The sequence below is a fragment of the Protopterus annectens genome, chromosome 9.part0, assembly GCF_019279795.1.
Source record: "Protopterus annectens isolate FY-2018-M chromosome 9.part0, PAN1.0, whole genome shotgun sequence".
NCBI lineage: Eukaryota > Metazoa > Chordata > Ceratodontiformes > Protopteridae > Protopterus > Protopterus annectens.
In genome coordinates, this window is record NC_056743.1 from 1,623,108,563 (window position 1) to 1,623,132,722 (window position 24,160).

The window sequence follows — 24,160 nt, forward strand, 5'->3', positions numbered from 1 at the left end:
CTCTTTGCCTGCCACCTGAACCATTAACTGAACCAGGTCTACTGGGTCTTAAGCTTTATCCCTCTTTACTTCCAGATTGGCTATATTTGGCCCAGGAATCTTGTTGACCTGGCTTTATAAGTGTTGCTTACAGCCTAATGACCAGTTTATTGCCTGCAACAGCACTGAATACCACATAATGGACACTGCAGTAAAGCATTAAGCTTGATACATTCATGAGTGACTATCCCTTGGGTGAGGTGTTAAACTGAATCCCTGTCTGCCTGACTTGGTGATAGCACAGGTAAATGTAAAAGATCTCATTGTGCTTGTCAAAAAGTAGGAGTCTTTATTAAATGCTATCAATGCTAACTGTCATGGCACAGTAGTGCAGCAGTAGCACTGGCGGCTTACAGCAAGAAGTTCTCTGGTTCAATTACTGGCTGTAGAGCCTTGTGTGTGGAGTCTGCATGTCCTCCCTGCATTCGTGTGTGTATCCTCCAGGTGCTCTGGTTTCATCCCACGTTACAAAGACGTGCATCTGGAGTATTTCTCACCAGACTCCTGCTGAAAATTGTTTTTTTTCCAAGTTGGACTTTCCCAGTAAACAAATGTTAAATAAACTTAAAATCAAAATATATGCATGTATTAAATTATATTTATAAATTTAAACAATATGAAACATAAAATGCAGTTGGTCTCTCATTTTTAACCTCTCCATTCTTACTTCCATAATCATATCTCAATGTCCTTTTTAATTTCATCTTCATCCGACTTTTTATTACTTAACACTTCATTGCATCTGGCCAGCCATATATGCAATATATATTCAAAAACTTTCTTATTCAACTTTGTACATCTGTTGCTCTTTTTGGGTCCATAAAAGATATACAAAATCATATTTATATCAGTCTTTTTAATTGTACTTTCCACTACATTTTCATTTATGTTCCACTATTTCTTTATATTAACATTACATTGCATTTCATTTCATCTATCAATACTCCACTGTTACTTTTTATCCGCAACTCATTTAATAAAACTCTTCAAAGAAAATTTTCAAAGTCCTTCAAATGCGTGAATCTTTCTTTTACATCAAATCACTTCTCTCATCTCCTCTGTTACATTTTCCAATGGACTGGCACAATAATAGCTGTCCATAATTTTTTCATACAATTCCTTTTTAATTTCTTTTATTTTCTATTGCATTCAGGCTGCATTTTTTATTTATCTGTGATACACATTTACACCCCCTTACTCTTGTATAGCCATTTTTTTCTTACTACATATTTCTTAAAAAAAAATTAGACTTTAACGGGGTAATTCAATAATCCATACACAGAGCTAATCTCCATGTAAGCATAGTGGCACGGCTCGAACACAAAGTTCAGAGGCTGTGCGATCCATCCAGGAAACAGTGCTGAGGGTGTGCATGAACCTCCCAGCACTGTCAACCATGGAGGCAATCGCGGAATGTAAATCATCTAATCTGCTGGTGAAAACCATGCAAATGAAGTGATTTACCGATCCAGGAAGTAGACAGGCATCCGTGTACAAGACTGCAAAATAAAAAAAACAGGGCTATGACAACTCAAAGTAAAGCATGTATTAGTTGCATCAGGCATGCCAATGGCTAAAATTATTGCCATTGGCATGTAAAACTGATGCAAAATATTTTAAATCAAAAGTTAATTTTAACTGCACTTATGCTATGTTCAAGCAGAGCGCAGCAGTGCCCAAACATGGGATTTGACAAAATATAAATTTTAAATATTAAAAGGGGATTATTTAAGCTAGAAGTAAATTTCCCATTATACAGGCAAGCATGCAGACTCATACAATGGCAGGTAACAGTGTTTGCTAAGGGTATATGCTCTTGTGTAGTGCTGTAACTAGGATATAGGTAATTAGGTGTATGCAAATGAGCTAAGTTTACTGAATAGCAAAATGGGCCACCATGACCTATACAAAACTGAGCAAACAAACTGTTATAAACACAAAAACAACTGTTAACTGGAAACTCAGCGGCCAAATGCTATACACAATTTAAATAAACTGGCACGAGCCAAAATGGTTAGAGCTTTTGTTTAATCAAATATTAAACTTCCTCAGACATCATACCATTAACATCAGTTCCTTAAATATTCCATAAAACAAGCTTATCCTGCAAATTTAATAGATGAGTTGACTCAAGAAGTTATAACTAAAAGCATTAAAGGTCATTTCAAACCTATTTTGGATAGTCAAGACAACATAATTAATCAAGGTCGAGATTCAGAATTATCCACTGTTTTGACACAAGAAGAAAGTCAAGTGATTAATATGCAGTATAATAAGGAAGAAAGGATAGATTACACAAAAGCCCTTGTTATTACTTTTAGTGCAGATTATAGGTCTTTATTATCCATCTTTCAGAAAAATTGGGTTATTTTAATTGAAGATCCCTATGTTAGACAACAGGTAGGAGAAAAAACAATAATTGTGTATAAGAAAGGCATGAGTATCAAAGACTTACTGAAAGGCGGACAATCAATTTATAATAATAATAAATGTGGAATGTTTAAAGGTGGACCATGCTCTTGGTGTAAGAAAATAATAGAGACTGATAATTTTACAGTAAGAGATTATCATTATGAGCTGAAAGGTAAATATAACTGCAATTCTAAGGCTGTTGTTTATTTAGCACATTGTGATTCATGTACCACATTTTATATCAGAAAGACATAGCGGAAAATAAGTCAAAGAATTTATAAGCATGGGTATGCCATAAAATCATAAGGCAGGATTCATGAAGGCTTGCACGGAGTCCAGGAGTAGTGTAAGACTCCATGCAGCCTTCTCAATCCAGGAACAGCCCTAAAGTCCGTGTAAGAGACCAGCTAAAACGTCTCTTACACGGAGTGGGCATGGATATGCTAATCACCTCACTTGCAGCCCAAAGGCATGCAAATGAGGTAGATTAGCGATCCATGAAGCCCAAAGCAGCCCGTGTAAGAGCCGTTTTAGCTGCAGAAATGTACTCAGTTGACAACTGAGTACGTTTCTGCAAAAACCACAATGGAGCCATGTCAGCTCCAAATAAAGGGTGCATATGTGTCAGGCAGCATGCCAATGGCCAAATATGTGGCCATTGGCAAGGTACCCAGATGCAAATAAGAAAAATAAATATTTTTTTTAAATGCAGCGCAGCCCTGTGCAAACGGGCTGCGCTGTATAAAACATAAAAATTAAGGCTATAAACCCACAAATGTGGGTTTTATGCAATACATGGATTTACAATGCAGGGACCAGCAGACCAAAAACAACATGGCCACAGTTTAGTGGTTGCTAAGGGGGGAAGCTGAGTCTAAGACATGTAACTAAGCATTAGTAGGCAATCTGATGTAAATGAGTGTTAGGATACTGAATTCCACTGTCACATAGCAAATGAGCACATTCTGAGTAGTGTAAGAGATACATAAGGGGGAGGAATAGAGTAGGAGATAGGTGACATCACAGGGGGGAATGGTAGAAAGAAATGCAGTTCATTGGAGGTCAGTGTTACATGACAGATGTCAGACACATATCATGGAAAGAGGAGTGCCACAACATAAGCATGGGAAAGTCAGGAAATGGAAGGTGTACACTGTTGCTTACACCACAGTTTCTTGCTGGGCATGCATGCGCACGTGTGCACGCCATGAAGCGCGAGTAGGGCAGTGTGCGCGCGTGTAAGGCAGACTGAGCATGTGGGAGCCTGTTGGCAGACTTGTAACACTGTTTGCGCTAGTGTGCGCACATTTTAACCCGAATAAGCAGATTCTGAACCATGTAAGCCTGTGTGCACGTGTGTAAGCCACTGTGAGCGTGTTTCTGATGGTATGCACGTTGCTCCCCCCTGAGAAAACAGAGAGGAAAAAGGAAGCAACAGAATTAGTAGGAAGCTAGCAGGGAATACTGCTGGAGCTAGCAGGTGAAAACAATTAGAAGCGGGCAATTACACAGGCAGAATAGTAGCTCAGCCAAGCACTTAAAACTCTACAAACAGCAGTGCAGGATGTTTCTCTCAAGAGACACTGCAAGACAGGAGTAAGCTATTAGAAGTGAAAACTGAAAAAGCTGAACTCAGAGCAGAAATGCTAGGGGCTGCCATAGCTGTCATAAGGAGACATAGGCAACTTGCTGAGGGTGGTGACAATGCAGATGGTGCCAGACAACCCACAGTGAGGAGACGGAGAAGAGTGTACAGGCCCAGGGTCACCTACCATGGGTTACATGAGCTGGAGATAGTAGAGCGCTATAGAGTGGACAGAGACCTCCTGCAGCAAATTGTCGAGCTGTGCAGGCCACGCCTCACACACAGAACACACAGAGAGGAACCAATCCCAGTGGAAACCAAGGTATGTGTTGGCATAAGAATACTAGCAACAGGTACCTTCCAGAGACCAACTGGTGATATGATGGGGATATCACAGGCATCAGCCTCCAGGGTACTGCACCAGTTCCTGGATGCCATGTCAGCACATGTCGGTGATCATGTATATTTCCCCAATGCCCGTGAGGTATTGGCCAGCAATATGCGTCTCTTCCAGCAAATAGCAGAATACCCTGAGGTAGTGGGTGCAATAGACTGCACGCACATACGCATCAAAGCACCAGCCGGTGAGCGAGGTAGGGCCTACATTAACCGCAAGGGCTTTCTCTCCATCAACTGCCAGGTCATGTGTGATGCCCAGGGCATAATAATGAATGTGTGTGCTGGCTGCCCTGGGAGCTACCATGATTCCCATATCTGACATTTGATGCAGCTGTACCAGACATTTGCCAATGGGGACATCCCACACGGACACCTAGTGGGGGATGCAGGTTATGCACTGGAGCTGTGGCTGATGACACCCATCAGAAACGCACACACACCTGAACAGGAACGCCATAATGAGGCACACGCACAAACACGTAATTTAATAGAGCATGTGTTTGGGCTGCTCACGTCATGGTTCCGGTGTCTGGACACATCTGGTGGAGCCCTGCAGTACTCACCAACTACATGTACCCAAATTGTCATGGTATGTGCTATGCTACAAAATATGATCTTGCGAAAACAGCTGCAGCAGGACCAGCATAGGGCCGGGCCAAACAGCCCACCACCATTGCCAAGGCCATCACAGGCAGAGTGTGACTCGGAGGAGGAACAACCTGAGCCTGCCCCAGTAGGCAGAAGGAGGCGTGCCCAGTATGCCCTGGCCTTGGCAAAGAGGCAACGCATAGCACATACACTGGCTCAGTAGGAACCCTGGGAATGATACCCCTCTCTGACTCACTCATATAATAACAGGGATGCCTAAAATGACATAACCTGCTCTCAAACATGTACAGGGAGTGTAGTATGTGCATCCAACAGAGGCAGCCCTGCAGCACCACCTGAGGCATGAATGCCATGTGTTAAGCAATGTAACACCATGTAGTATATGCACACTTGATGACCCTGACTAACATCCTACCATCACCAAGCATGATGCCACAATATGACGATGAGATGATCAATTGCAATAATTGGCTGAAGTATTGCAGTTAGTCAAAGGGGATTCAATGTGTGCCAGCCTGGGATGACATGCTGAGCATGACATGATGCTCCACCTGCTAGGGGTGGTGTGCACCTAGCAGTCCAGGCCTTATGGATACTGGCAAAGGCTGTTGTTACCCACAGCGTGCCCTGAATAGGTAAGGCTCAAAACACAAACCCACCTCCATAGGTATCTCAAGGGATAAGAACCTAGATGTAATGCTACCCAATGCCAGAAGTCTTAACAGCAAGATGCATGCAGTCTAAACTCCCCCAGTATGGAGAATGTTGATATCTGTCCTGTAAGAGAAAACTGGGTCAAGGCTCACAACAGCAACCTAACACTACCAGGTTACACCTCATACTGTGCTGTACAGCCTCAAAACATGGAACAAGCTACAAAAGGAGGGTGACTAGCAATAATTGTCAAGGTTACCCACACCCCCATGTTGGTACCACAACAAGAAGCAGCATGGACTAGCCATAGTCAAGTAACAGTGGCTAAAACTGCCTCCCAGTTTATAGCCTGCTACAGACTACCATCCTAACACCAGGAACTGCACCTGGCCTATGTTGGAATACATGAATATATCAAGCCCTCCAAACCATATTATATTGGGTGACTGAAAATATCCAGACATAGACTGGGAGCATTATACTAGCTCCAACACTGTAGGACAAAAGTTCCTAGAATCCATAAACCAAAATGCCCAGGAACAACGTACCACTCCCACAAGAGGGGTAAGCATACTGGATGTGATAATCAGCAACATGGGTACTGGATGGCAAGATGAGAAGTGTATCCCTCACTGGTAAGACCAGACCATAGAGTAATCACACTGGATATACACATCCTGACCACAGTCCCTGGCCAGAAAACCACAGAGAAAAACATGTGTAAAGCAAAAGTTGCACTCCTCCAAACTGATGTGGAATCCATTAAAGGCCTGTGCAGGTGCAAAATATGGGCCACACCTCAGAACCTGTTATACAGGCATTCCATGAACACTGCCAGGAATGCTTGGATTATGCAATCCCAAATAAAACCAAGACACAATGCCATACATGCAGGCATCTGGCATGGTGGACTCCAGCCATTACCAAACCATGCAAGACAATGAGGAAGCTACTACATGACAGAGCAAACATAAAAAGGGAAGTAATCACTGATCAGTAGTATGGCAATAAAATATGTCCACACATACAATCCACTAAGGCCAGCTACAACAAGTTGAATCTGTGAATCTTGAGACAATGTTACACCTGCCCAAGTACACAGACAACCCTCAACTCCCCCCAAGAAATACAAATATATGTGAGGGATGCAACCATTTATCCAAACCAGAGGCTGAGCTCCCTCAACTCAGTACTGTCAAAACTAGTCAGGAGGAGAAGGTAACCACACACACCACAAACCCAGTCCCACATAGACCTATCACAACTGCAAACCAAAGACATAAACACAGAAAAACATTCCCGGAGGCCCTAATTACAAATACACCACACCAACAGAGGCCTCCAAAGCAGACACCCAAGCAACCACAACCTCCAAACATAGCACATGCAACACATAGTACACAAAGCTGGTGTGCCAAACAGTCACAGGCCAGAAGGAGAAACAACATGCCTGATACAGTTGTAATAGGTGACTCCATAGTCAGACACACTGCTGTCCCACTCAGCAGACTGAACAAGGGAAAGGGTACAGTAAGCTGCCTGTAGGCTGCTACAATATGCCACATAACACAAGTACGCAGGTCACCCCAAAGCAAGTAGAAATATGATGCAGTCATTGTCCATGCTGGCATGAATGACCTGAGATGTACCTCCCCGGACTACATGAAAAGAGACATAGATGAGCTCTCCGATTATGTATTCCAGGCCGGTATGACACTGACCGTTTGCAGCATCCTACCCTCACCAAGAATGATGCCACAGTACAAACACAGAATGATCAGCTTTAACAAGTGGCACAATTACTGGTGTCATTCCAAGGGGATCCAATGTCTGTCTGCTTGGGATGTCATGCTTGACAAGCCACGTTGCTTTTCCAGGGATGGCTTGCACCTGTTACCCCTGGGCGTCTGGATATTGGATAAGGCTTTTGCCACCTCCATAGAGCCTTTCCTAGGCAAGGCTGAAAAGACCAACCCACCACCCTAGAAAACATAAGTGGAAAGAAACATAAGGGTAATGCTGACCAATGCCAAACGTGTAAACCTCAATATGCATGCTCCCGAGGCCCTCCCCAGTATGGAGAACATTGATGTCCGTGCAGTGGCAGAAACCTGCTGCAAGCCTCCTGACAGCACACCAGCACTACCAGGTTATACCTCATATCATGCATTATGGCCCCAAAACCTGGACCAAAACATAAAAGGAGGGGGAGTATCCATATTCAGCACAGACACCCATACGTCCAGGTAACTGACAATGCACAAAGCATCGGAGACCACCCATGTGCAACTAACCATAGGCAAAACTGCTGTACAGTCTGTAGCATGCTACAGACCACACTCTCACACACAAGAACCCCACCCAGCCGTCCTGAAGACACTGGACAGTATGAATGTCCCACCAAATATCAAACAAGGTACTCACAAATTACCACATAGGTGGTAAACCATTATGTATGGAAGGAGTAATCAGGGACCTAGGCACACAAGTGGACAGTAACCTGTTATATGACACTCACATTGCCAATGTGGCTAGGAAGACTGTCTATATTGGACACCGTATCATGAAAGGATTCACATCTACGTCAACAGAGGTCATTGTGCCCCTATATTGTTCTCTTATCGGACCCATAATCTAGTACAATGCCTCATTTGGGATGTACCTTACCTGACACCTGCAGCAGTTAGAAATACCTCAAAGGTACCTCACCAAGAGGATAAAGGGTCTCAAATATATGTCATATGCTGCCTGGCTGTAGACACCCCAGCTGAATGCAGTCACATACTGCCTACACAGAGGCATTGTATGCCTGTTGTACAAGGCCATGTCCAACACAGGAGTAATGGACATGCTTCACCCCAGAAAACCCAAAGCCATCGGAGCAGTGAGAGTGAGAGATGTCAACCTCAACACATAATGAAATATGATGTGCTGGAGGGAAAGGTACATAACCCAGAGGCTCCCTACACCCTGGAACAGAATCCCACTCCATGTTAGGCAGAGCCCCTCACTGACACTCTTCAACAGGAATCTTGCCAAGTGGATGGATGATCGTAGATGTACACTGGGGGTCTTCACTGTGTCACGTCCAGACAGAGGCACAGTAAAGAAAATCATAAATGGCCATAATATTCACCTAGCAAGGGGTGGCGAAAGCCACACACACTCTGGCTAGGCTTATAAATGCCCTAGGGTGAATAGCCTAGTATGAACCTATGAACCTATGAAGATACAAATTGTACAGGACACTAAGGATAATCACAAGGCTTTCTTAACTGATGGTAGTAACCTTGTTGGGAATTCACAGATATGCTCTGAATCACTCAAATATTACAAACAACATACCAAACACACACACATATTGCCAACATCCAACCTGACAGGTGCAGTGCAACCCCCCCCCCAGAATGCAAAATATCTATCCCAGCAGACTGCTGGCCCCCTTGACATTGCAGATGCTGAGGTAACAGCCAGCATCTACAAAGCAAAACACACAGCAGCAATGGTATGAGATGGTGTCCTGGTCTGAGTCCAACATGGACTCCAAGAAGAATGGAATGCCAAATCACACTACTGCTCAATGTCAGCCTTACCACAGGATATGTACCCAAAGAGCAGTGTACAACAACAGTGGTCCTTCTCAACAAAGGTGTTGTCTGAATGGATACTGCAAACTACCACCACAGAATCCTGACAAGCTTGGTCTGCACAGCTATGGAAAGGATCAGCACGTACCGCAGACATAAAGATATTGGGGACCTACTGACACCGAACCCTACCCAGTGTGGCTTTCTTAAGTGCAGATCCTGCCCCTTAAACATGTTTGACTCATTTGAAACAGTCATTAAGGCCATTGATGAGGGCAATGTGGTCCACACGGCGTAGCTGGACCTTGCAAAGGCTTCCATACAATACCCCACGTGTTCATTATAGATAGGCTCACCAGCTTAAATATAAACCCCTATGTCAGTAGAGGGGTTGCAAACCAGACCAAGGACAGAACTGACATAGTCAGACATGCTGCAGCCATGTCAGACTACAAACCAGATATAACTGGCATCCCACAAGGCTTGGTCCTGGGACCTCCTTCGTTTGGTATATATGTCCCATAGGTACAGGCCAACATGGAAGGACTATGTCTGAACATGTTTGCAGAGGACTACAAACTGGCCACCATATCTGACTCTCCAGCTGACACAAGCATCCCACAAAAGGGCCACATAGAAACAGACAACTGGTGCCATAGCCATGTTAGCAAGCTAATTGCAGAAAAGTGTATAGTCAACCCCTGTGGATATACAGTAAGTGCCCACCAATTACCACATAGGTGTTAACCCATTAAGTACTTAACATGTAATGAGAGACCTGGGGACACAAGTTGATAGATATCCTGCATTGGACAAGCATGTAGCTTTAGGGGTTACAGAAACATACCATATACCCACCTAATCATGAAGGTTGTCAGATCTAGATAAGGGGAGGTCATTGTGGCTCTGCAGTCATCCTTCATCAGCATTACAATTGACTACAATAGCCCCTGTGGGATGTACCTCAGCAGACACCTCCATCAACTGTAAAGTCCCCAAAAGTACCTCACCAGGAGTATCAAAGAGCTTGAACAGAAGCCATGTGTTGCCTGATTAAACAAACTGCAGCTCCACACACTGCCATACTACCCACCCAGAGGCAAGCTGTGCCTGATGTACAAAGCCATGTCCAAGTTGGAATCAATGAACATGCTGCACCTTGTACAATCTGAATGGCAGTGAGCTATGCACATGAGAGACCTGAACCCCAGCACTGACATACATAGGACACGCTGTACTGAATGATCCATAACACAGAAGCCACCCCCACTCATGAGTAAACTCCCAGTACAGGTTAGCCAGAGAGTCACTCATCGACTCTCCTCAAGCGGAATCTTGATGAGTGGATGGGAGATGGTAAGTTTACCATGGGTATCACTGTTATGTCACGGGTAGACAGAGGCACAGTATACTAACCATGACATATGTCATGGCAAACTCCACTTACAATGTGTGTCGAAGGACAAACACACTCTCCGACTAGCATTAGAAATGGCCTAGGGCACATCACTAGTGTTTGCCAATGTACACCTATGCTGTGGAATACACTACCAATGTTGGACAAGCCTGGTTTAAGTAGTTCATATCTGAACATAATGCAATATGGTCAGATGTGCACAACTGGCCCCTAACCAGGCTGTTGTGCTCACTATGAAAATGTAAAGCAGTGATAGGACTAAAGCCCAGGATACTGTCCACCACAGTGAAAGTACTGAACCAGTACACTATACGGTACTACAGTGTTAGGTCAGTATGAAAGGATGTTGACAACTGTATGCAAAGTATCCCATGCAAACCCTGCAGGCACAGTATAATCCCTGTTGTGTTCAGACACAAAGCAGTTGGACAGTAACTACACAACTTGACACACAATACATAACCATAAACGTGAGATATTGTTGAAGTTCACACTCATCCACAAATGTGGTGGGCTGCAGAGTTCAACATATGGAAAGCTCACACTGGGCATGCTCACACACTTTGATAAATGAGACATATGTCAGACAACATGCCATGAAAAGCCTGAACTGGGCATGCTCACACACTTAGGCCAAATCTCAGTTTAGCAGTTGGCCACACATATCTGGTATTTGTACTTGTTATTCCAGGAGCCAACCACATTACAGCAATCTGCTCAGTGCACACAGTTAAATGACTACAGAAACATATGTGATATAGTGGATCCCTCCCATATTCAAACATCTTCCACAGATACACAAGTTGTTCATAGAAACAGGGAATGCTATGGCAATAAAGACCTGCAAACAGTTTATCAGCAACAAATATTGTGCATCTGACAATTAAACATATGGGTTTAGAGGTCAACACTAGGCTGTTTGCCCTAGGGAATGACAGCTTAGCCAGTGTGTGCTTGGTGTCTGCCTCCCCAGTACAGTAGGCTACTGTGCCACTGTAAAGTAGGTCACATAAGGCACTGTGTGAGGCTAGTGTGCTGTGCCTCTGTCAAGCAGGGACACAGTAGAGATCCCAGTGGTTGAATTTGCTAAGCCACATCCATGTTGTTGGTGTGTGCTGGAAGAGGGTTGCTGAGGACCTCTAACAGTAAGTGGGCATCAATAACAGACTGAGGGGAGTGTTATCTGCATTGTCTGGACAATTTCACTGTCAACACTTTGTTGTGATGATTATGAGGGATTGAAGTGTCGTGCCAGTGCTGTTCAGAGATATCCTCCCTCTGTGGGCTACTGCTCTGCAATGTATTAGCTCACTCTGTCTGTTGGACAGCTCATATATGGCTGGTGTACACCTGACAGGTGTCCTGTTGTGGAGCAGTCATAGGTATATTTGGGATAGCATGATCAATGCAAACCTTCCACATGCTCATAGAATGCAATTGTCAAGGATTATGCAGAGTGGCCTGTATACTCCCCCAGCATGGGTCCTTTGAAGTCTTCCACCCCAGTCTTCACAAGTGTAAAGTCTGCTTTTGATAAATACACTTTGTTTGCAGTGACAACCTTGCCTGGGGTGGGGATGGGATATGGATGTCCAGGGAAAGGTGGGTATGGTCAGATATCAACAATGGTGGTCTACCTCTGGTGTGGAACAGTGAGTACCCATGTTGCAGATGGTCAGGTTCAATATGTATTCCCCCTTGTGGCTGTGATGAGTGGTTCTGCCATAGCACATGGACTCACAAATTGTAGTGTCTGTAGGGTAATGTTGTAGAGGCCTGAGTAGTTCCCACACACAATATACCTGTACCTGACGTTAGCAACTGGAATGGTGTATGTGAACACCTGCATATCTTGGCACTGTTCCCAGGGAAGCAAAGTGTGTGTCCTGGATGTGGGAGGGGTGGTCCGAACTGGGTGTGTTGTGTGTTACAGGTCCTGTGGTCACGAAGCATGGTATAGAACATAACCTGCCAGTGCAATGTGCATATCTGACCCTGAAGTAGGTGGCTGCAAATGCATATATATGCTATCCCCTACCTGACAGGTAGTACTAGATGTACATACCTCTGTAGAAATAATGATGTCAGCACCCTATAAATACTGCAGGTGCAGAACAGGCGCCCAGTAATTTGGATAGTGCGCTCTGCTAATGCGTCTCCCTCAAATGTCATGATATAGTCAGGTAAGGGGTTGAATCCTGCAAATGCTCAGTGTGTGTGTGGGTGAGTGGGGTTGGTGTGTGTGCAAGTCTGTGTGAGGGAAATGTCCCTTTTGGCAACTGGGAAAACACACTACAGGATGCACATTCCCCTTTCTAAACACTGATGATGTCAGCACCCTATAAGTACAGCAGGAGAAGAGAAACTTCCCAGTAATGTGAATAGCGCGCTCCGCTAATGCATCCATCTCGAGTGTCATAACATAGTTAGGTAGGGGTTTGAATCCTCCAAATGCTTAGTGTGTGTGCAATTCTTTTGGCAACTAGGAGAACACACTACAGGATGCACATTCCTCTTTCTAAACACTGATGATGTCAGCACCCTATAAGTACAGCAGGAGAAGGAAATCTCCCAGTAATGTGAATAGTGTGCTCTGCTAATGTGTCTGTCTTGATTGTCATAACATAGTTAGGTAGGGGTTTGAATCCTGCAAATGCTCAGTGTGTGTGGAGGGGGGTTAGTGTGTGTACAATTCTGTATGAAAGAAATGTCCCTTTTGGCAACTAGGAGAACACACTACAGGATGCACATTCCTCTTTCTAAACACTGATGATGTCAGCACCCTATAAGTAAAGCAGGAGAAGGGAAATCTCCCAGTAATGCGAATAGTGCGCTCTGCTAATGCATTCGTCTTGTGTTCCATAGCATAGTTAGATAGGGGCTTGAATCCTGCAAGTTTGGATGAGGGGGGTTAGTGTGTGAGAGAAATGTCCCTTTTGGCAACTAGGAGAACACACAACAGGATGCACATTCCCCGTTCTAAACACTGATGATGTCAGCACCCTATAAGTACAGCAGGGGAATGTGAATAGCGCGTTCTGCTAATGCGTCCGTCTTGTGTTTCATAACATAGTTTGGTAGGGGTTTGAATCCTGCAAGTGTGTGTGTGGGGGGGTGGAAGTAGGGTGTGTGCAATTACATGTGTGAGAAAATTGACCCTTTTGCCAACCAGTACAACACACCAGCTGCTGCATATTACAATCTCTACACAGAGATGATGTCTGCACCCTACAAGTACAGCGGAAGAGTGCAAATCTCCCAGTCATGCAAATAGCATGCTCTGCTACTGCGTCTCTCACTACTGTCATATCACAGTTAGTTATGGCTTTGAATTCCACACATGCCACATGTGTTTTTGTCACACAGAATGCCCATGTGTGTGGGTTGTTGTTCACAATAATGCATGACATCGATTAAACCGGTAATGGCAATGGACACAGATGATGTATGTGTGTGCCAAATACACATATGTACCTGTGACCTTCAATAGTTCCCATGTCTGACGCCTGCCACATGTGAATACATGGTATTTGCACTGGATAACATTATGACTGTGGTCTTCTGTGTGGGTGCTGCATGTGGTATGTGTATATACAGTGTGAGATGTATATGGTATCCTCCTTGCAGTGAGGGATACACATCTGGTCTGGGGCATATAGTCTACATGTTGTTGATGAACAGGTGCTGCATGTTTTCACCTGTTGTGGGAGTGGTAACAAGTTGTTCCATAGCAATGCAGTGACTACATGCTAGGAACCTTTCAGCTAGGGTGTTGTAGCTACAGTAATTCATCAGCATTCAGTAATACGTCAGCATTCCTGGTGAGGGTATGATGCCAACCAAGGTAAGGGTCATACCAGCCTGTGCCACATGCTCAGAGAGCCTTTCCATGTTCCCTATCATGTAGTCCAGGGAGGTACATCACAGGTCAGCCATAGTGGCATGGACAATGACTGAGTCATATGTGTCCATGCCTCTGACTGACCTGTATGCTTGTGTTATGTGGTGGACCCTAGTGCCCCACGGGCATATCACTGTGTCCTTCACCTTGTCCAGCCTGGTGAGCGGGACCTGACTGTACCGGACAATAAAGGTACCTAACACAACTGTAGCAGGTGTGTTGTCTAGCCGTACAGGCTGTGACTATTTGGCACACAGGATTTGTGTGCTATGTGTTGCACGTGCTGTGTTCTGGCTAAACATATGCCTGTGTGCCAGCTGCAGAGGTGTCTGCTGCTCAGGCAGGATGCTATTCTGAGGCTCCACGAATGGCCCAGTGCGTTCACGTGTTTGGATTGCTGTCAGTGTAGGTCTACATCAGACTGGTATTGTAGTCACTGTAGTATTTCATGCCACCTGACAGGTTATGCCAGTACTGGGTTCAGAGTGCTTAGTCCCCAGTTTGGCTATGTGGTTGCATCTCATACATGTGTTTTACATCCATGTGTAGGGGAGAGGGTTGACTGTGTACATGTGGCAGCTGTGACATTGCCACATGACCCACATATTCCACAACTGTACCATAGAGGTGACTGACAAGTGACCTTTGCACATGCTACCATAGTATTGTGATTGCCATGGTGATTAACAGCACATAGGGCCAATGGGGAACAAGGTACATAGGTTCATAGGTTCAGAGGTTCATACTAGGCTATCTGCCATAGGGCATTTATAAGCCTAGCCAGAATGTGTTTAGCTTTCGCCACACATTTTAAATTTATTTTGCTATGCCCTTTTTCGAGGTTAGTATACTGTGCCTCTGTCTAACAGTGACACAGAAGTGATACCCGGGGTAAACCTATGATCTCCCATCCACTCATCAAGATTCCTCTTGAAGAGAGTCAATGAGGGACTCTGCCTAACCTGGACTGGAATTTTATTCCAGAGTGAAGGGAGCCTCTGGGTTATGAATCTGTCCCTCCAGCTTGTCCTATTTATTTCAGTGCTGAGGTTCAACTCTCGAGTGCGTAGCTTGATGGAATTTGGATTTTCTGAGGTGCAACATGTCCATTAATTCCTGGTTGGACATGTCTTTATACGTCAGGCACAGATCGCCTCTGAACAGGCGGTATGCCACTGAGTAGAGCTGGAGTTTCTTTAACCGGGCAGCATATGGCATCTGTTTGAGCCCTTTGATCCTCTTGTTGAGGTACTTTTGGGGTCTTTCCAGTTGCTGCAGGTGTCTGGTAAGGTATATCCCAAAAGGGGCATTGTACTCAATTATGGGCCTGATGAGGGATGAGTAAAGAGGCACGATGACCTCCCCTGATCTAGATGTGAATCCCTTCATGATTAGGTGGGCTATATAAAATGTTTTTCTAACCACCTTGGCCACGTGGTTGTCAAATGAGAGATTGCTATCAATTTGGACCCCCAGGTCTCTAATTACTTCTTCTGTACTTAATGGATTACCACCTATGTGGTAATTTGTGGGCACTTTGTTTTTGCCAAAGGGGATGACTATACACTTTTTGGCATTTAGCTTGAGGCCATGGCTCTGGCACCAGTTGTCTGTTTCTATGAGGCCCTTTTGGAGGATGCTTGTGTCAGCTGGAGAGCCGATTATGGTGGTCAGTTTGCAGTCATCTGCGAACTTGGTCAGCCGCAGTCCTTCTGTGTTGGCCTGTACCTTCGAGAAATATATACCGAACAAGAGGGGTCCCAGGACTGAGCCTTGTGGGACACCACTTGTAACTGGTTTGGAGTCTGACATGGCTCCAACAATTCTAACCATGTGGGTTCTGTCCTTGAGCCAGTTTGCAATCCATCTAGTAACATAGGGGTTTATATTTAAGCTGGTGAGCTTATCTATAATGCCCGAGTGGGGTATTGTATTGAAGGCTTTTGCGAGGTCCAGGTAGGCTGTGTGGACCACCTTCCCCTCGTCAATGGCCTTGGTGACTGTTTCAAAGAAATCAACCAGGTTTAAGAGGCAGGATCTGCCCTTAACAAAGCCGAACTGTGTAGGATCTAGTGTCTGTAGGTCCCCAATACCTTTATTTATGAGGTCCATGATGATCCTTTCCATAGCTTTGCAGACCAAGCTAGTCAGGCTTATGGGGCGATAGTTTCCAGGATCCGTTGAGGCACCACCTTTATGGAGAGGGACCACTGTTGCTGTACGCCACTCTTTGGGCACATATCCTGTAGTAAGGCTGAGATTGAACAGTAGTTTTATGTTTGGGTTTAGCTCTTCTTGGAGTTCATGTAGGACACAGCCCGGGACACTGTCTGGTCCCATTGATGCTGTGTTTTTTCCTTTGGAGAGGGCGGCTCTTACCTGAGCATCTGAGATGTCAGGGGGGCAGCACTCTGCTGTGATAGATATTTGCCCTTTTGGTGTGGAGGTGGGGGGACGTTTGCACTGAACCTGTCAGCTAGGATGTTGGCAATGTCTGTGGGTTCGGTGTATTTTTTGTCATTTTGGACTTATTCTGAGCATATCTGGGAATTACCACCCAGGTTCCTAACATAACTAAAGAAAGCCTTGTGATTATCCTTAGTGTCCTGTGCAATTTTCTCTCGAAGCTGGCCTTAGACAATTTTATGAGTGCCCATAGTTTTTTGCTAATACTAATCAGTGATGCCTTCCCTTTTTGGGATTTTGCTCTATCATTTAGTAGCTTCCTCCTTCTATTGTATAGTTTGTTTATGGCTGGGGTCCACCAGACAGGACGTCTGCCTTTGGAGGATTGGGTCTTGGTTTTATTTGGGATCGCATGATCCATGCATTCCTGAAGGTGTTCATAGAATGCGTTTATAGAGGATTCTGTGGTCTGGGACGTATTTTCCACAGGCCTGGGGGCTTTGAAGGATTCCACCTCAGTTTTGAGGAGTGTGAAATTTGCTTTAGAGAAGTTTTCACTGTGGTTTTCTGGGCAGGGGGTGGGGTCGGGATGTGAATATCCAGTGAGATTAGTTTATGGTCTGATCTTACCAGAGAGGGATACACTTCTGGTCTGGAGCATAGAGTCCCCATGTTGGTGATGATCAGGTCCAGTATGTTTTCCCCTCTTGTGGGAGTGGTAACAAGTTGTTCCATAGCATTTGAGTTTATAAATTCTAGGAACCTTTGGGCTAGGGTGTTGGAGCTAGAGTAATGCTCCCAGTCTATGTTTGGGTAGTTGAAGTCGCCCAATATAATGGTGTTTGGAGAGACCTCCATATTTTCCAGTGTTCTCAGGAAGGCCAAGTGGGGTTCCTGGGTTTAGGAGGGTAGTCTGTAGCAGGCTATAAACTGGAAGGCAGTTTTACCCACTGTTAGTTGCACACGAATAGTCTCTGATGCTTCGTGCTTTGCCACCAACCTGGAGGTGTGGGTATCTGTGATGAATATCGATACTCCCCCTCCTTTTGTGGTTCGGTCCAAGTTTTGGGGCCGAAAAGCATGGTATGAGGTATAAGCTGGTAGTGCTGGGGTGCTCTTGGTAGCCCTGAACCAGGTTTCTGTTACTGCACAGATATCAATGTTCTCCATGCTAAGGAGAGTTTCGAGTGCGTGCATCTTGAGGTTTAGACTTCTGGCGTTGAGTAGCATTACTCTTAGTTTCTTATCCCTTGTGATACCTATGGAGGTGGGTTTGTCCTTTGAGCCTTGCCTAAAAAAGGCACTATGGGGGTAGCAAGATCCTTTGCCATTATCTGAAAGCCCAGCGGTGACAGGTGCAAGCCGTCCCTAGCAAAGCAGGTGGTTCAACAGAAGGTGAGTATGTGAGGGTGTAGTGCCTGTGATTAGTTAGCACTGGCATATATGACTGCTCACGTGGACAAATGCCAGGTAAGTCATATGCAATCTGTCACAGGCAACATACATGTGAACAGGACAAACAGTGACGTTCTGTCAAGTGAGACATGGACATACATATATTAAGATATGCAGATGTCACTAGGAGTCCACAGAAGCTCTGTAACTCTGCATTGCAGGTGGGATCAGTGTTCCAGGGTAACTGCAAGCAAACATGCATGCAAACAAAGCTACAGTAAGCAGGGCCGCATGTAGTCCATTGTACAACAAACAACAGACACTGAGCCTTCACTCAGTGGTTCCATACTTAGTAGGATGTATGCTACATGGCCTGCCACCACAGTATCCCTGACATATATGGGGACTCTCCCTCCTGTGACAGTTAGTTTTGTGTGTTGGGGTTGTCGAGCATGGTATGAGATGTGAGCTTGCAGTGCTAGGGTGCTCCTGTGTGTCCTGTGCCAGTTGTGTAGTACTGCACACATATCAACATCCTCAAACATCCGTATTGCAGAGTCCAGTGTGGTCAACATGCCACTTGCAGTTTACATGTCCATCATTGCATATCAATACTTTTATTACCTTATCCCCTGTGCTACCTATGTATGTAGCCTTCTGTTGACATCCTTACCACCAGTATGCCAACATGTGCAGATGATACACTATGGTACTTACCATGGGTGTAGACAACAGGACATGACAATCACACAACTACTGCATCAGGCATGCTGGGATATACCCACAATTATGTCAGCACACAGTACTGTTAACAACATGATACTATTACTACATCTATGTGGTCACCCTGTGCATCAGCAACATGTTAACCTGTACCTGCACAGATGTTACAGATTGCAGGAGGTGGCACAGTTTCATCATATGCACAGGGTGTGAACTTGGTATGTCTGAGTCAGCCACCTATACCACCAATTGACATATATGTGTATGTGTGTTGGTGAGGGACAGCAGTACAAGGTGGGGCAATGTTGATGCAGTGTGTGCATGCATGTGGTAGCCCTAAGTGTTGTCAGTTCGCATGTGTGTATGGATGCACACAGTTCCACCTCATGGCTGCCATATACTGGTGTTTGTGGACAGCCACAGACTGTACCTGCCAGGTCATACAGATCAGTGTCTGTGGTGACGGACACGGTACCTGTGCCTTGCAGGGGTGCTACGGACCGTATCCGGTACCAACCCAGACTGCGTACTGTCATCAGAAGCAGGTGTTCATTGACTGGACACAGATCCCTGTCGGGCCTGTCCAGAGCCACGTGCACGTGGTCTCCTGGGGCGGTCTGATGACAGCACAGACCCAGCATTGCTGGGGCTGCTGCTGGCACTTTGGGGGCGGCCCTGTTGTCATCTGCCGACTGCCAGCTGCTGCTGTTGCTGGCATACCCATGTCGATGCCTCAACCGTTCACCATCGCCCTGGCTCATGGACATGTAGTTGTGGAACCGGTCAAATATGTCCCCACAACGTCTGTCTATGACATCGGTGAAATCACGGATGGCAGCCGCAATGTCACGCATACTGTCAGTCATGGCTGTGCGACATACTGCCAGCTCCCTCAGACCCTGTCTGGTGTACCGTTCCATACGTGACTGTGCCTGCATGACAGTCCGAAACATAGCTGAGGTTGTAAGACCTCTGTGGGCATGTCTGACAGTGGCAGTACGCCCATGGATGCTCCCACGAGAACCCCTGGACATCTGTCTGTGTGGTACCATCTCAGGGCCATGCCCATGGCTGCTGTGTGGGGAAGCATGTGCCACAGATACCACATTACCCTGGTCAATGCCCACTGTATGCTGTCCATCACCTAGGGACATTGGTGACAAAGGGTGTATTGGCAGGATAACTGTGCGCATTGATGGGGTTGACAGCTGTGTACTGTCAATTGGCTGACCGATGGCGGACCCTGGCATACCTTCCTGTGCCATTACACCAATGTCATCATTATCAGTACCCACGGCACCTGACTCAGGTTCCCTGCTACATGACACCAGAGCAGCACCAGAACCTGTGGGAAGGAAACAGGAAACCCATTTACAATGTCTACACATTACCAGTGATGCACACATGCACATGCACATGCACAGGTGCACACATGCACACATGCACACATGCACACATGCACACATGCACAGGTGCACACATGCACATGCACATGCACACATGCACACATGCACACATGCACACATGCACATGCACACATGCACACATGCACACACATGCACACAGTTGCACACTTGTACACTACTCAGTGTGCGTGATGTCAACACACAGACACTGACACACCTGCATGCATACACAGAGCACTACTAAGTGAGCCAAATAGTACTATTACTATCAACACTATTAAAAATTGTTAATACACACTCACCAGCATGGATAGGCTGCATTGCTGTTATACCAGAGGGTCCTGCAGACATGAAGAAACTAATGTCAGTGGGCACAACTGTGCCATTGTTACTGAGTATGATACAGGTCAGTAGTACAACAGTCGCCTTTCATAGGTCAGCTGCTAATATTGAGGATATCACACTTGCACATTAAATACTATGGTGACAGCTACAAACCAAGGACACACCTCACACATGCATTAACTACCAGTGTACACAACAGTCAACTATACATATGGCATATTACCTGCTCGTAGTCTTGCTGCTGTGTGGCTCTAGCCTCCATCATGATGCATGTCTGCTGCTGTTGTTGTTGCTGGTGGACTGGAGCCACTACACTCAGGAGTAGTCCCTCCAGTCTGGTGAGTGGGGATGTGTAGCCACCCCACCACCTGTGGCGACCTGTTGCCTGTGGATATCCGATGCACGCTGACGGACATTTCTGATTAAATCACTGCAGTGATGTCGCACCTGCTCATATGTCCTATTATGCGTGCCTATATCATTTACCCGACGGACAAGGTCTTGCCACAGTGCAGCCCTCTCCTGCTGATTCTGGCTGGTGCGGAAAAGAGTATTGCATAGTCCTGCACCAGGCTCTGGTGTATCTCCTCATCCTCAGCTGTAGAGTAAGCTGGGTTGCACTGATGGGCCATGTACCTGAAAAGAAAATAACCTGATATCAGCAAAATATGTCAGCAGACTTTGGCACACATACTACACATGCTACTCGACTGTTATGCTACAACATATCTCACATATATAGCATCTGTCTGTCTATTGGTGTATACACATGCAAATGGCCAGGTATCAGTGCTCAGCCAGCAACTGTGCAACAGTACCTGGCAGACGCCATACGACATACTACCACACACCAGCAGTCAGAACAGTGATTCAGGTCAAAGCACCTCCTCACTCTGGGGTTTGTATCTAGGTACTGTATGGCCTACATCATCAACTACTGTGAGCTGACCACAAACTGATTGCCCTGGATATACATATCCCACCTCCACCACCAGCACAGATGACTATAGTGCATAACATTACAGATACAAACTTTACACTTTGTAACAGTGATATGGTATCCTTTCAGCCCACTGGGCCAGTGGCAGATACAACCCACAATGGTGACCCCTACACAATTGCTTTCTACAGACATCTCCAAGAATGCATGGATCATGCAATCCCATATCTGACCAAGATACTCTCCACAAAGGGGCAGCATCCTGTCTGGTGGACCCCAGCCATAGACAGATTGTATTACAGAAGATGGAAGCTACTGCAAGACGGAGCATCATTCACTGAAGGGAGGGCATGTCTGAGCAGCACTGGTAAGGATCTATTTCCCATCATACTGACTACATGGGCAACGTTGAGAGGGAATTCAAGAGTGACACTACAGATGACCAGGAGGCCTTCCTCAGTTGTAATAAGGCATAGTTATCCCAGCTGACTGTAACCTCCCCGTCATCACAGATGTCCAGGTGAGAGACACCCGCAGGACAGCAGAATACACAACATGGATGGGACCTGATGGTATCCCCAGTTGCATGCTACATGACCTCTGACAGGAGCTAAACACACATATAGGAGTGCTATGTAACAGTAGCCTGACTACAGGATATGTACCTGTACACTGGTGCACAGCAGCAGTGGTTCCACTCCATGAAGGAGGCACCTCACCATACCAATACAATACAACACAATACATTACATTACAATACAATACTATACAATATGCTATTGCCCCTGTGTCTACAGCAGCATACTGTTCTGCTACCCTGACCATTGTGACACATGTGGTGTGATGGTAACTGCTGCTGTCACACAGTTACACAGGGTGACTCATATGGCATATTACCTATCTGACTAACATTCAGCAGGGGTATGTGTGACATGTACTCATAGGAGTCTTGCTTCTTAACACTGTGTGGTTTATTGCAGGGTGTGTCTTATCTGTGGGTAGGAACTCTGTACCTCCACATGTGCACACTATTGCAGTGGCAGACACACAGCAGACATGTAGGTTGTGGATGGTGGGAGGTGTTACTATGGTTGTTGGACATCTGTCATGGGTGTGACCTCCATATGTAAATCCAGGAGTGGTAACCTCTATGTGGGTAGTATATGTGTACTCTGTGGTGTTGTCAGCCACTGTGCATTGGTAATGTGTTTGAGTGCATTGTCACAGTGTTGTACATGTCACTGTGTCCTTCTCCATATCTGTTGCTGTAATGTGAGGTCCATACCATGGCATCCATTATGTGGTGTGGAGGTACACCGACCTACATGTCCATACCTGACACACCATGTCTGTGGACCCATACCATGTGCAGGTATTCCAGGGATAGTGTGCCACTGTGACTATCATTGGGGCCACTATTCTACACATTTCTGACCCTGCTCACCCCTGACACATGCAGTGGTGGGCCGCCACTCACATATCTGGTGGTTACTGGTGTAGGTGATCTGGAATGTGGTATGATACTCAGTTTTGACACTGGTGTTCACTCCATGCCTTTGTCACCAGGCACCTGTTGCAATACATCTGTACACATGTGCCTCACTCAGACTATATATATATATCTCTCTCTCTCTATATATATATATATATATATATATATATATATATATATATATATATATATATATATCTATATATATATATATGTATATGTCCGTATACATATACACATATATATTGATGTACATATATTGCCATAGATATGGAGAGGGGGTGTGACAGAGAGGGGTGTGAGTGACAGAGGGGTGGGACAGGCTGTGTTGCAGGTCATCATATACAATCATACCTGTAGGTAGTCAGATCAGTCTGTCTATGTATATGTATCTACATATATCTATATCTGCATGTGTGCATTACATAGATATGTTGGTACAATATTCTATCTATCTACATCTGTCTATGTATTCCTACATCTCTCTCTATGTATGTATACATATATGCATATCATATATATATATATATATATATATATATATATATATATATATATATATACATACATACATATGTTGACATACATACATATCCATATGTTAGACAGGTATATCAACATGTTTGTTTACTATACTGTATACACACACTAACATACTGCTAAACATACATAGCTGTGTAACCTAATTTGTACATGGCACTACAACCTACAATCAACCAACATTGATATGTGCACATAGATGCTCTCACATACAAATGTATGTACAGCCTTCACTGATAGTTGCTGTATGTCTCCTGCCCTTTGCACATCTCCATATACATATGGATACAGACCAATGACACATATGATG